Source organism: Nomascus leucogenys, chromosome 18 (assembly GCF_006542625.1).
Source record: "Nomascus leucogenys isolate Asia chromosome 18, Asia_NLE_v1, whole genome shotgun sequence".
Lineage (NCBI taxonomy): Eukaryota > Metazoa > Chordata > Mammalia > Primates > Hylobatidae > Nomascus > Nomascus leucogenys.
In genome coordinates this window covers 64,860,873-64,874,768 of record NC_044398.1, presented here as the reverse complement: position 1 = coordinate 64,874,768, position 13,896 = coordinate 64,860,873, and the positions used below count along the sequence as shown (strand labels likewise).

The 13,896-nt window shown below is 34.2% G+C and overlaps 1 pseudogene; it reads right to left on the bottom strand.

Moving 5' to 3' along the window:
• Positions 1 to 12,078: 12,078 nt before the first annotated feature.
• LOC100606569 lies at positions 12,079 to 13,351 on the bottom strand (annotated as a pseudogene).
• Between the last annotated feature and the right edge of the window lie 545 nt (positions 13,352 to 13,896).

Sequence of the window (13,896 nt, the reverse complement as noted above, 5' to 3'; positions counted from 1 at the left end):
CTTTATGCTTAGATTTAGGTTATACATGCTTTGGCAAACATAAAATTGGATTTCTTAAGTGCGTCATTGAAAGAATGTGATTTTGTTTATCCTATTATAGATAATGCTAACATTAGTCATGTGATTAAAGTTGTATTCTCAGTGTTTTACCATTGTAGTAAAATTATTTGCCCCTTTATAATTGATAACTAATATCAAGGAATCTATTTTGAAACTATGAAAATATGCTTTCTCATCTCACCTTTCACCCACTAGTTTTTGCACTTACTGATTTTACAATTAGTATTCTACCTTAATACAGGGTTTTGAGTATTTATTTATTTTCTACAGATTGAACATCTCTTATCTGAAATGATTGAGATCAGAAGTGTTTTGGATTTTAGATTTTTTTTTTATTTTGGAATATTTGAATATGTGTGTGTGTGTGTGTGTGTGTGTGTGTGTGTGTATGATAGCTTGGGGACAGAATCCAAGTCTAAACAAAAAAGTTGTTTATGTTTTATATGCACTTTACATGCATAGCCTGAATGTAGCGTTTTATAATGTCTTAAATAATTTCGTGTATGAAACAAAGTTTGGATTGTGTTAAATTCTAAATTTAAGTTTATGAGACTTTTCTAATATGTGTGTGTGGTGTAAAAAGTTGGTCACTTTTTTCCATATAGAAATCAAGTTGTTCCAGCAAAATTAAAAATTATTTGATTTGTCTATGGAATTGCTTTGGCATCTTTGTCAAAATCAATTGCCCCTATATTTGCAGTTTTACTTCTGAAACTCTTCCACTAACAATCTTTAGTTATAATAAAAACATAGCACTCTCTTGACTATGTAGTTTTGCAGAATCTTGATGTAAAGTCAACTTGACATCAACTTTAAATGCTTCAACTTTAGTTTTTCAAGCTTTTTTCAGGAGTTCCCGAACTTTTGCCTTTTAAATATAAATATAAGAAGATCCTTACTTTCTATGAGAAAGATATTCTATGTTAAAAAGCAATTTTTATTTGGGAGACAATGAATAACTTAAATGCATTGAGGGTTCAATTCATACACATGTAATTATTCTCCATTTAAGTCTTCAGTATTTTCTCTCAGCAATGTGTAGTTTTAACAGTCTTGGAAAAATTTTGTGAAATGTACTCCTATTTATCTTATGCTTTCAGATACTATTTTAAGATATTTTTAAACATCTTTAATTTTAAATTGTTTAAAGCTTGCATAAAAAATGAAATACATTTTTGTGTATTGACTTGACTTTTTACCTGGAACATTTCTAGATTCTCTAATTACTTTTTATATTTATCTTGTAGATTCTTTAGGATTTTCTATGTAAATAGTCATTTCATCTGTGAAAATAAAGTTTTACTGCTTCCCTTCTGATATAGATGCCTTTAATTTATTTTTCTTGCTTTAATGCAATGTATAATTTCTGTAGCACATTGTCAAAAAAAATTCTAGGTGCCTATGTGCCTGACTTCATCACTACATTAGGGGAAACATTTAATATTTCAGGATAATACTGTAGGTTTTTAACAGATACACTTTATCGAATTGAAGAAGTTGATTTTCTTTCTAACTTGCTCACGATATTCATCACGAATGGGTTTTAAATTATGACAAATTTATCTTTATTTATTGAGATAATTATATTATTTTTAAATTTTATTACTATAGTGAAATACATTAAGAAATTTGTGCATGTTAACATAAATTCATGTTTCTGGGGAAAATAGCTTTTAGATGCAACATATTATCCTGTTTAAATATTACTGAATTTGATTCATTTATAATTTGTTAAGCATTTGTATTTATGAAAGCCATTGATCTATAAATAATTTACAATACTTTTATTCAGTGTTTGTTTCAAGTTAATGCTGATTTCATGGAAATAGTGTGTATGTGTTCCTTCCTTTACTGGAGCAAAGTTCCCTTCTTTCCTTAAACTTCATTTATACATATATATCTATTTAGTAACCCACCAGGAAAACTATTTGGATTTGTAGGTCTTTGTGGAAATTTTTCAAATAATAAGTTTAGTTTTTTGTTTTAAGCAAATGTAGGGTTTTCAAGTTTTCCGTTTTGAGAAATGCACACTAAAACTCACAGAAATATAACCTTACACAAATCAGAATGGCTTTTATAAAGAAGTCAAAAACGAACAGATGTTAGCTGGATGTGGATAAAAGAGAACACTTAGACATGATTGGTGGGAATGTAAATTAGTTCAAACCTTGTTGAAAACCGAAAGGAAAAATCTCAAAAAATTAAAAATAGAACTACCATTCGACCCACTAACTGCCTACTGAGAATCTACCCAATGGAAAAGAAAGGATTCTATAAACAAGACACATGCACTTAGATGTTTATTGCAGCACTATTCACAATAGCAAAGTCATGGAACCAACCTAAGTGTTCACCAATGGTTTATTGGGTAAATAAAATGTGGTATATATATATACCATGGAATACTATGCAGCCACAGTGAAAAAAAATCATGTTAGTAGCAACATGAATGGAGCTGGAAGTTATTATCCTAAGTCAACTAACTCAGAAGTATATCAAATATACTTTTTGTCACTTGTAAGTGAGAGCTAAACAGTGGATACACATGGACATAAAGATGCAGATAATAGACACTGGTAACTCTCCAAAATTACTATTGGATGCAATGTTTATATTTGGATGATAACTGGACAGGAAGCCCGATACCCACCATTACACAAGTAATATTCATGTAAATGTTTGCACATGTACCCCTCGAATCTAAAATTTTAAAAAATAAAAAATAAAATTTTCTGCTTTATCTTAAATTTACATTTTTTAAGTTGTAAAATTTGTTTGTCATAAAGTGGTCCATACATTCCTGTTTGTCTCACATCTTCTTTCTTTGCCTTTCTCAAAGTTGTTCGAAGTTTTTCAGTATTATTGATCTTTTCAAGGTACTACCTTTTTTCCTTGCTATTTTTGTCTCATTTCTCTATTATCTACGTCACTGATTTGTGCTCAAGCTTTGTTATGACATTTTTGCTACTTAAGTAGATTCAAATTTTTCATCTATTTCTAGTTTTTTATTTACCTTCTGAATTATGCATTCTTCAAAGATAATCTTAGATTCACATGAAATTTGAAAAAAAATGGCAAGAATTCTGTATAATCTTTATCCAGTTTCCCCTAATTGAACATGCTGGACAATAATACAATACCACATCTAGGATATTGACATGACAAAGGTAAGATACAGAATAGGTCTATCATCACAAGGAACCCTATATTGCCCATTTTTACCTACATTCAATTATCACTTCACTTTAGTATAAAATAACTAAAGTTATGATAGTGATAAGGTTAAGCAATTTTTATGTTTATGTTTTTGGATATTTGTAAATCCTTGAGAATTTTATTTAAAGACTTTTCCATGTTTTCATTGGAAATTTTTTTCTTTTCATTACTGAGTTATAGGAGATCTTTTTATATGTTTTATGGATATTTTCTCCCAATCTGTGACATTTCTATTCATTTTCTTGATGACATTTCTATTCATTTTCTTGATGATATATCTGCTATTTTTGAACAGCAGATATTTTAAATCAAGAAGTCAACTTTATCATATCTTTTTGGAAATTTTTGTATATTGTTTTCTTTTACTTATCTAAGAAAACTATAGAAAAAATCTTTTTATTTAAGTCACAAGGTATTATTTCATGTTTTCTTTTAAAGATATTTGGTTTTTGCTCACAAAATGATAAATATTTTGTAAACATATTATTATGAGTAAAAAAATGGACAAAAAGCATTCATACATTTAATGTGTAAGTGAATCAATAAACCATTAATTAGAAAATGTGCTATGTACCAGACAGTATACTTACTTATAAACAACTTTTAGATAAAAGCCAAATTAGAAATGCGCTTTCTGGCAACAAAACCTTAAAAAACTGGCAATATTATTTTCAGTGAAAAGATAAATGTGAAGGAGTTAAAGTTAAAAAAATAGTTTGTTTTTTAATCAGTAATATCCCTCCCTAATTACAGCTTTTATCAAATTGCTGTACATGCTATTTCTGGGACCCTTCTAAGTTATCAATAGAGAGTACAAAGTACTGCTATATTGAATTTATTTTATCTAAATACTATTTACAACCAATTTAACGTGAAAAATACTAAGAAATTAGAATGTTTTCTTCAAATTTATTATCAACATATACATTTCTATGTATTCCTAAACGATGCTGAAATAAAATTTCATGCATGTTAGAAACAATGGAAGTCAAACCATTTATTTATGAATGAATGTTTTTTGTATAGGGCATGTATTTATAAATTACATAAACTAAGTAAACCATGACTTTTTATACCTAACAGGTTATTGCTGAGTTGTACACAATTGTTCCCAGAATTTTTTTTCATTTCTGAGGACGTTGTAAGCCACAAGAAAAATTTGCCACACAAAATAGCTTTTCTCAAACATCTGCTGCCAAGAAAGTTTGTTTGGAGCTTGTGATGATGGATGAATTTTTGACAGGTAATTGCAATTCAGATCAGATGCAGACAGATTTAGTACCTAAAAGTTTCTAGTTTATTAAAATCACCATTTATTTATTTAGCACCTCTTCTTCCCCGCAAACTGTCTTGCATTTTAACACTTTGGGAATTAATAATTCAGCTATGATACCTATAATTTATACAGCAGTTTGAAATATATTAGATATTTCTTGGTTCCTCTAACAAAATCTTAAATAGGGAAGCATTTGCAAAATTAAATAGTGCTTATATATTATTATGAAAACAAAAAATGGCTTTTTTTACAAGTGTGTTCATCAGTGGTTTGTCATTAAACACTTCCAATTTTTATGCAATCTGTTATCTAATAATTGATTGATTTTTTGTGAATTCATAGGCATTAGACCTTTTTTTCTTTTTCTTTTTTTTTTTAGATGGAGTCTCACTTGTCGCCCAGGCTGGAGTGCAGTGGCACGATCTCAGCTCACTGCAACCTCTGCCTCCCAGGTTCAAGCGATTATCCTGCCTCAACCTCCCGAGTAGCTGGGACTACAGGCATGCGCCACCACGCCCAGCTAATTTTTGTATTTTTAGTAGAGGCAGGGTTTCACCATGTTGGCCAGGATGGTCTTAATCTCTTGACCTCGTGATCCGCCCACCTCGGCCTCCCAAAGTGCTGGGATTACAAGCGTGAGACTCCGCACCTGGCGTAGGCCTCTTTTTCTTAGGTGGTTTTTTGGAAGATTGACTCTGAAATGGGTAATTGCATTTAGCAAAAATGTATTGGGGAATGCCTTGAGGAATAATCTTCGAAGGAAGACAAGGAAGTCAGATTGGGAGGAGGGAAGAGTTGAATTCAGTTACAACAAAAGTTTCAGCAGAGCTTTAATGGCTTTATGTGCAGGGTTAGATCTTTATACCATTCTTCTTACCCCCACGTAGATGAGACAACAAACATGGCCTCTCTTCAGAGGGAGGAGAACATGACCTTGTGTGAAGCAACTGTTACAGAGTGACACTCAACTGAGACAGTCAGATACATACTTACTCTGCTGGTGCAGCTGATGAAAGTAGTCTCAGTCCTGAAGGAAAACTTGGTAGCAGTACATAGTGTATGTGTGTCTATAGCCAATCCTTGACTTACAATGGTTTGATTTACAATTTTTTGCATTACCATGGTACCCACACAACCACTCTGTTTTTCCATTTACATTACAGTATTCAATACATTACATGAGATATTTAACACTTTATTATAAAAAAGGCTTTGTGTTAGGTAATTCTGCTCAACTGCAGACTAATGTAAATGTTCTGAACACATTAATGGTAGTTTATGTTAAGCTATGATGTTTGGTAGGTTTGGTGTACTAAATGCATTTTCAAATTTTTAATGGTTTGTTGTTATTATTATTATTACTATTGAGGTAGGGGCGTTCTCACAATGTTGCCTAGGGTAGTCTCAAACCCTAGGGCTCAAGGGATGCTCTCTTCTCAGCCTGTCAAGCAACTGGGACTTCAGGTGCATGTGCCACTGCGCTAACCTTTTAAAATTGATTTATAAAAGTTAATATTATTTAGATATGTCTCTTAAGTATAAAAATATATACCATTTGAAATGATAGTAAAATGGACAGATCTGTACCTATCATCGCCGAGACATTTGATGCCATCTCTGTGGTACACTCCAAGCACATGACCTTTATTTTTCTTCAGAGAAAATTTCCTGTATTTTACTTATTAGCCATCAAATTAGCTGGGCATGGTGGCGGGCACCTGTAGTCCCAGCTACTTGGGTGACTGAGGCAGGAGAATGGCATGAACCCGGGAGGTGGAGCTTGCAGTGATCGGAGCTTGTGCCACTGCACTCCAGCCTGGGTGACAGAGCAAGACTCTGACTCAAAAAAAAAAAAAAAAAAAAAAAAAAAAGCAATTGCCTATGATACCAAGATTTTTTTTACAGACAGTAACAGACCTGGTCTTTGGTCATATGACTAAGTTATAATAAATGAGATGTCAGGAGAAATATTAGGTGATACTTTTAGATAGATTTCTTGAGCTTGCACTGCTGAAATGTAGACATGATGGCTAGAGCTTCAGTCGCCTTGGACTATGAAGAAAAGTATCATGAATTCCATGGAAAGTATATGCTACATTAAGTAAACCAATTAGTGTAAAAAACGCCCAAGGGCCTAACACTTCAGATTGCCAACCTTATACTGTCTACATCTAACTGTATTGAGACATTTTTTATGGGATATACAAATTTCTATCCAGTTTTCTCGTGTGTGTGTGTGTGTGTGTGTAAGGCTTATGACAGATTCTAATTCTTATTACTAGTTTCTATTGTTCAAGTCATTCCTATTTATAGTTGATTTTTATATTCTGATTATTCTCTATCATACTGCAAGTTCATATTGTTAAAAATAAAGTATCATGTATGTTAGAAACTTAGAACTCTCTAATTCTATTACAAATTGGGTTATCTGTATTTAGTGCTTTTGTTCTCACAATTTTGTTTCAGGAAGTTCATGCAGTACAATTCGTTCCACTGCAATATCTTCTAGTGGAAAACCTATTGAGTTACTTTTTTTGCATGCACATTTAAATGCTGTTGTATCACATCAATAACTACTTCCTCTTAAGGAGAGCTATTAAGAGAATAGCTTTCACTTAATTTTAATACTGGTGGCTCATTATCACATCGTGGTGGCCTTTTATTTGATCCTTTTCTCACTTTATTGCTTTATATTTTCCATGAATGTCTCACTTCTAATACATCTTTACATGTGACAGTTTTCTCAAATTTTATTCTATCTGCTGATGGAAGTTTATTAAAGATGCTGATTTTCTGAGCTCTATGAATTGTGCATTATTTTTTTCTTATATCATAAGCCTTACATCTTTTTCCTTATTCATCATCTCATGTTGTTGATCTATATAGACTGTTTTAATTGAAATTGTTTGAAGAATATTCTTGGCTTTAAATTTCTGTGGAAACATGTGAGAGCATCTCATTCTCAGAAGAGCTCATCTGTGAGAGGACAGGTTGATGTCCAGTGCTCCTAATCTAAACACAATACCTGGAAGCCTTTCAACTTTCCTTTAATGAGTTGAAAATGTTTCCTCCCACTTTTTGGCATTATGACATTCTGAGTCAGTGAATTATCAAAAGTTCCCAATATGCACATAAATGACAAATTTGCTTTCTCTTCTACAGTGCTTCTTTCTTTTTTACAGCCCTTTTTAATGCATGAGACAGTGCTTCTTTCTTTATCTAAAAAGTAATAATTTTATTAAACTCCTTATGTACCTCTTCCTAATTGTATTCTCTAGTTCCAATACCACTTCAGAATTACAACCACCCTTAATGTATTGCTTATCACCTGCATGTCATTTTCTTTTAAAAATATGTACATATTTACGGATTACATGGTTTTGTTTTTGCATATTTTTAACTTGTGTACATACATGTTTCATATTCTATAGCTGACTTTCTACCACACTTTTTTTTGCCTCACATAAACATTTTGAGGTTAATCAAGGTTAATACATGTAATATAATTTTAATTATTTCAAATATTCTATATACAGTGTGCTGTTGCATAAATACATCACTGTTTAATTCTCATACTCACAATGAATATTTATCATAATGGTAAAAATGATGGGTTCTACAGCCATGGTGACTGGGTTTATGGTTCAACTCTATTTTCATTTGAGGAACAGCTTTTGGCAGTATTCTGAGTGACTTTGTGCCTTAGTTTCCTTTTGGTAAATGTGGGACACTGTCTAAAACTACCACAAAGTGTTTTTGTGAAGACTTATTAACACACGCAATGCCCTGAGAAGAGCACTAAGAAATATATAAGTTGGACTATTTTTACTTCTGTCAACTATGCCTCTGAGGTCCTATCTAAAAAAAATCATTATGCAGTCCAATTTGATGAAGCATTTCCTTTTTGTTTTCTTCTAGTAATTTCATAGTTGTGAGTCTTAGATTTAAGTCTTTAATCCATTGAGTTTATTTTTGTATACAGTGAATGATAGGAGTCTAGTCTTATTGTTCTACACATGGATATACAGTTTCCCCCACACCACGTATTGAAAAGACTGTCCTTTCCCCAGCGTATGTTCTTGGTGTGTTTATCAAAAATTGGGGGGCTATAAATGCAAAGATTTATTTCTGTATTTCCTACTTGGTTCCTTTGATGTATATGCCTGTTTTGCTTTTTATTTCACCAGGACCATGCTATTTTAGTTACTATACCCAGTTTTATGCTATTTTGGTTACTATATTTTGGAGTCGGGGAGTGTCATGATACCTCCAGCTTTGCTATTTTTGCTCAGGATTAGTTTGTTTATCTAGGGTCTTTTGCCTTTCCACATACATTTAAAGATTTTTTTCTCTGTGGGAATAATGTCATTGGTATTTTGATAGGGATTACATTGAATCTGTAGATTGCTTTGAGTAGTATGGACATTTTAACAACATTAACAACATTAATTCTTCCAATCCTTGAACATAAGATGTCTTTTCATTTATTTGTGCTCTCTTCAATTTCTTTCATCAATGCTTTACAGTCTTCATTGCATAGGACTTTTCATCTCCTTAGTGAAATCTACTTCTAGGTCTTTTTTTTTTTCATAGCTATTGTGAATGAAATTGCTTTCTTGACATTTTACAGATAGTTTGCTATCAACATATAGAAATGCTATTGATTTTTGTATCTTGATTTTGTATCCTGAAACTTTACTAAGTTTATTAATTAGTTCTACCAAATTTCTGGTGGAGTGTTTAATGTTTTCTCTATATATAATCATGTAGTTGGCAAACAAGAACAATTTGATTCCCTCTTTTCCAATTTGGGTGTCTTTTTTTTTTTCCTCGCCTATTATTGCTCTGGCTAGAACTTCTGGTACTATGTTAAATACAAGTTGGCATCCTTGTCTTCTTTCAGATCTCAGAAGATACGATTCCAACTTTTACCTGTTCGGTATGATGTTAGTCATACATGGCCTTTATTGTGTGAAAGTATGTTTCTTTTAGATTGAGTTCGTTTAAGGTTTTTACCATGAAGGGATTTAAAATTGTATTGAATGTTTTTTCAGCATCTACTGAAATGATCATATAATTTTTGTGAGTAATTTTGTTAATATATCACATTTATTGATTTGCATATGGTGAACAATTCTTGCATCTGTGCAATAAATCTCATGTGATCATGGTGTATGATCTTTTTAATGTGTTGTTGAATTTCATTTGCTAGTGTTTTGTTAAGGATTTGTTCATCAGGAATATTGGCCTGAATGTTTCTTTTTTTCTGTACAGCAAAGAAAATAATAAAAAAGTGAAGAGAAAACCTATAAAATGAGAGAAAGTATATGCAAATTATGCATCTGAAAAAGTGTTAATATTTATACTACATAGGAAACTCAAGCAAATCAATATAAAAACATAAATAATTCAAATTAAAAATGACTAAAAGACCTCAGTAGACATTTCCCAAAAGGAGACATACAAATGGCCAGCAGAAATGTTCAACATTTGAAACACATGTTCAACATATGAAAAAATGTTCAACATCCCTAATCATTATAGAAATGCAAATTAAAACCACAGTGAGGCATTACCTGCTCCAGGTTAGAAGGGATATTGTCAAAAATTAAAAAATAATAAATGCTGGAAAGGAGGCAGAGAAAAGGAAACTCTTACATACTGCTGGTGGGAATAAAAATTAGTACAGCCATTATGGAAAATAGTATGGAGGTTCCTCAAAAAATTAAAGATAGAATTCCCACATTATTCAGCAATTTCATTACTGGGTCTACATCCAAAGCAAAGCAAATTGCAATTCCAAAGAGATGTCTGAATGCTCATGTTTATTGCAGTGATATTTACAATAGCCAACATACAATGTCAACCTAAATGCCCATCTAACAATGAATGGATCAAAAAATGTGACATATGTTTATGTGTGTATGTGTGTTTGTAATATATATGTATATGTATATATGTGTGTATATATGTGTATATATATGTGTGTATATGTGTGTATGTGTGTGTGTGTATGTATACACATAATGGAATACACACATACATAATGGAATACTATTCAATCGTAAGACAGAATAAAATCCTGTCATTTGTGGCAACATGGATGAACCTAGAGGACGCTATTTTAAGTGGGATAAGCCAAGCACAGAAAGACAAATACAGCATGATCTGACTCATATGTGGAATCTCAGAAAGTCAATTTCATAGAAGTAGTGGAATTGGAGTGGTTACCAGAAGCTGGGGAGTGTAGTGGGGAGTGGGGGATTGGAAGAGGTTGGTCATTGGCTACAAAGCTACTGTTTGACAGGAAGAATAACATTTTTTGTTCTATTATAAAGTAGGGTAACTACAGCAAATAATGATTTATTATTGTATATTTCAAGAAGATGGCTAGAAAAGAATTTGAATGTTGTCACAACAAGGAAATGTTAAATGTTTAAAATAGATGTTGTAATTACCCTGAGTTGATTTTTACACTATGTATACATGCATTAAAACATCACATTGTACCCCACAAATATGCATATGCACAATTTTTATGTATCAATTATAAATTTAAAATTCTATTAAAAACATATATACAGGGCCTAAATTTTTGCTATTATAAAATAATACTATGTATATTCTTATATATGTATCTTTGTGAAATTTCCTAAGGACTGACTATACATGTTATTTCTCAATGTAGACATAGACACTAATCATTTATCTCTTCCCCTGGCAATGAATATGATTCTTTTGCAGATTGTAAGTGTTATAAACAATAGGTAAAGAAAATATGCACAGGTCTTTTTCTCTTGTACATATGTGATAAGGTTGGTACAACTTATAGATTTGTTAATAGTGCACAGTTGTTGTCTACAGTGGGTATATGAGAATTCTCATTTCTGCATATCACTATCAAAGTGTAATTTGCTCACACTTTAACTTTTGCCAATCTAATGCTTATAATGATATGTTGAGTATATTTGCATATTTGTTCACATAATTCCTAGGAAGAAAAACTTCTTTTATATATATAATATATATATATAAGTATATATGTATATATATAAAAGTATATATATAGTATATATATATAAAATATATATATAAAAATATATATATATTTTGCCTTCTCTTTTCTTCTTCTGCTAAGTGTCTCAGCATATTAGGCTCATTTTTTCTTTTTTTTTTTTTTTTTGAGACAGTCTCGCTCTTTTGCCCAGGCCAGACTGCAGTGGCACGATCTTGGCTCACTGCAACCTCCGCCTCCCAGGTTCACGCCATTCTCCTGCCTCAGCCTCCCGAGTAGCTGGGACTACAGGTACCCACCACCGCTTTTAACCTTTTATTGCTCTAATGAGTTTCTTTGTGTTATTTGCACAGGCTTTGGAAATACAATCAACCCTCTCCATCAGTGATAGTTATCTTCTACATTCATCTTCTACATTACCAGATTCAACCTACAGCAGATAGAAATTGTTTTTTCCTCTGAACTTTTTACTGGCATCCTGCTCCACAAAGGGTACCCTGCTCCTGCTGGCTTAATGTCTCAGAACTTTGATGTTGTTGGTCTCAGACACCACTTTACCATTCACTATCTGGCAGGTGGTGGTCTTTTGGATTGTTTGCATGGAGTTGCTGCTGTCCAGGGCATCACCAAGACTGAAGTCCTCGCCATCTTCCAGTGGGCAGCGGTAGTTGGTGATCTCAGCCTCCAGCTTGACCTTGGTGTTCGGCAGGGCCTCTTACTCCTGGGCCTGGCGCTGTCTCTCCGCCTGGGTCTGTGCCAGCTCTGACTCCAAGTGCAGCAGGATCCCGTTGAGCTGCTCCATCTGCAAGCTGTAGCGGGCTTCCAGCTCCCTCAGGCTGTTCTCCAAGCTGGCCTTCAGATTTCTCATGGAGTCCAGGTCAGTCTCCAAGGGCTGGACTGTACATCTCAGCTCCATGAGCGTCATCTCAGCAGTTCCAACCTCGACAGACTGCGCGGTGACCACTGTGGTGCTCTCCTCAATCTACTGAGACCAGTACTTGTCCAGCTCCTCTCGGTTCTTCCTAGCCAGCTCATCATATTGGGCCCGGATGTCTGCCATGATCTTGGCGAGGTCCTGAGATTTGGGGGCATCTACCTTCACGGTCAACCCAGAGCTGGCAATCTGGGCTTGTGGACCTTTTACTTCCTCTTCGTGCTTCTTCATGAAGAGCAGCTCCTCCTTGAGAGTCTCGATCTCTGTCTCCAGCTGCAGCTGAGTGACATTTGTGTCATCAGTGACCTTGCGGAGCCCATGTATGTTGCTCTCTACAGACTGGTGCGTGGCCAGCTCTGTCTCATACTTGACTCTGAAGTCATCAGCAGCAAGACGGGCATTGTCAATCTGCAAAACGATGCGGGGATTGTCCACAGTATTTGCGAAGATCTGAGCCCTCAGGTCTTCGATGGTCTTGAGGTAACGGCTCCAGTCTCTGACCTGCCGTCCCTTGTTCTCCAGGTTCTCCTGGATTTTGCTCTCCAGCTTCCGGTTCACGGTCTCCAGGCTCCTCACTCTGTCCAGGTAGGAGGCCAGGCAATCGCTCAGGCTTTGCATGGTCTCCTTCTCATTCTCGACGCCTCCCACTCCTGCCAGACCCCCGGCCATCCCCGCGGTCAGGACTGCTGCCCTGGAAGCTGGTGGAGCGGCACACGGAGATCTGGGAACCAGAGCCCCTAGGGCCTGCATAGATGCTGGCCACTCTGCTGACCGGCGCCTAGCTGGGTGCCTGGACAGAGCCCAGGGACCAGTAGTTGGTGGAGAAGGTGGAGCGGGTGGTGAAACTCATGCTGTTCCGGGAGGAGAGCGAGAGGACAGGACTCAGGCTTTCCCAACGACCAGAAAATATTTTTTTAATGGATAGTTGTGTCTGTACAGAACATGCACAGACTTCTTTTTCTTATTATTATTCTCCAAAAAATACAACTATTTCCATAATATCTACATTGTATTAAGTATCATAAGTGATCTAGAGTTGATTTAAAATATACGGGAGAATGTGTGTAGGTTTCATGCAAATACGATGCCATTTTATATCAGGGACTTGAGCATCCATGAATTTTGGTATCTATGGGAGTCCTACAACCAATCCCTCATGGATACCCAGGGTCAGCAAATCCCTTACAGCTCTCCATCTGTAGCTACATTTTCATCTGTTCTATTTGTTTCTGATGTACAGATCACTATGTGTAATTTTAAATAATACTAAACTTAAATGTATTGTCTATGTAGGTTTGCTGTTGGTGTGTTGCTTAAAAATTTATTTGATATCCTCAAATCAAGAATATAGTTTTTATATATTTTTATTCAAATAAAGTTTTGTTTTCACATTTT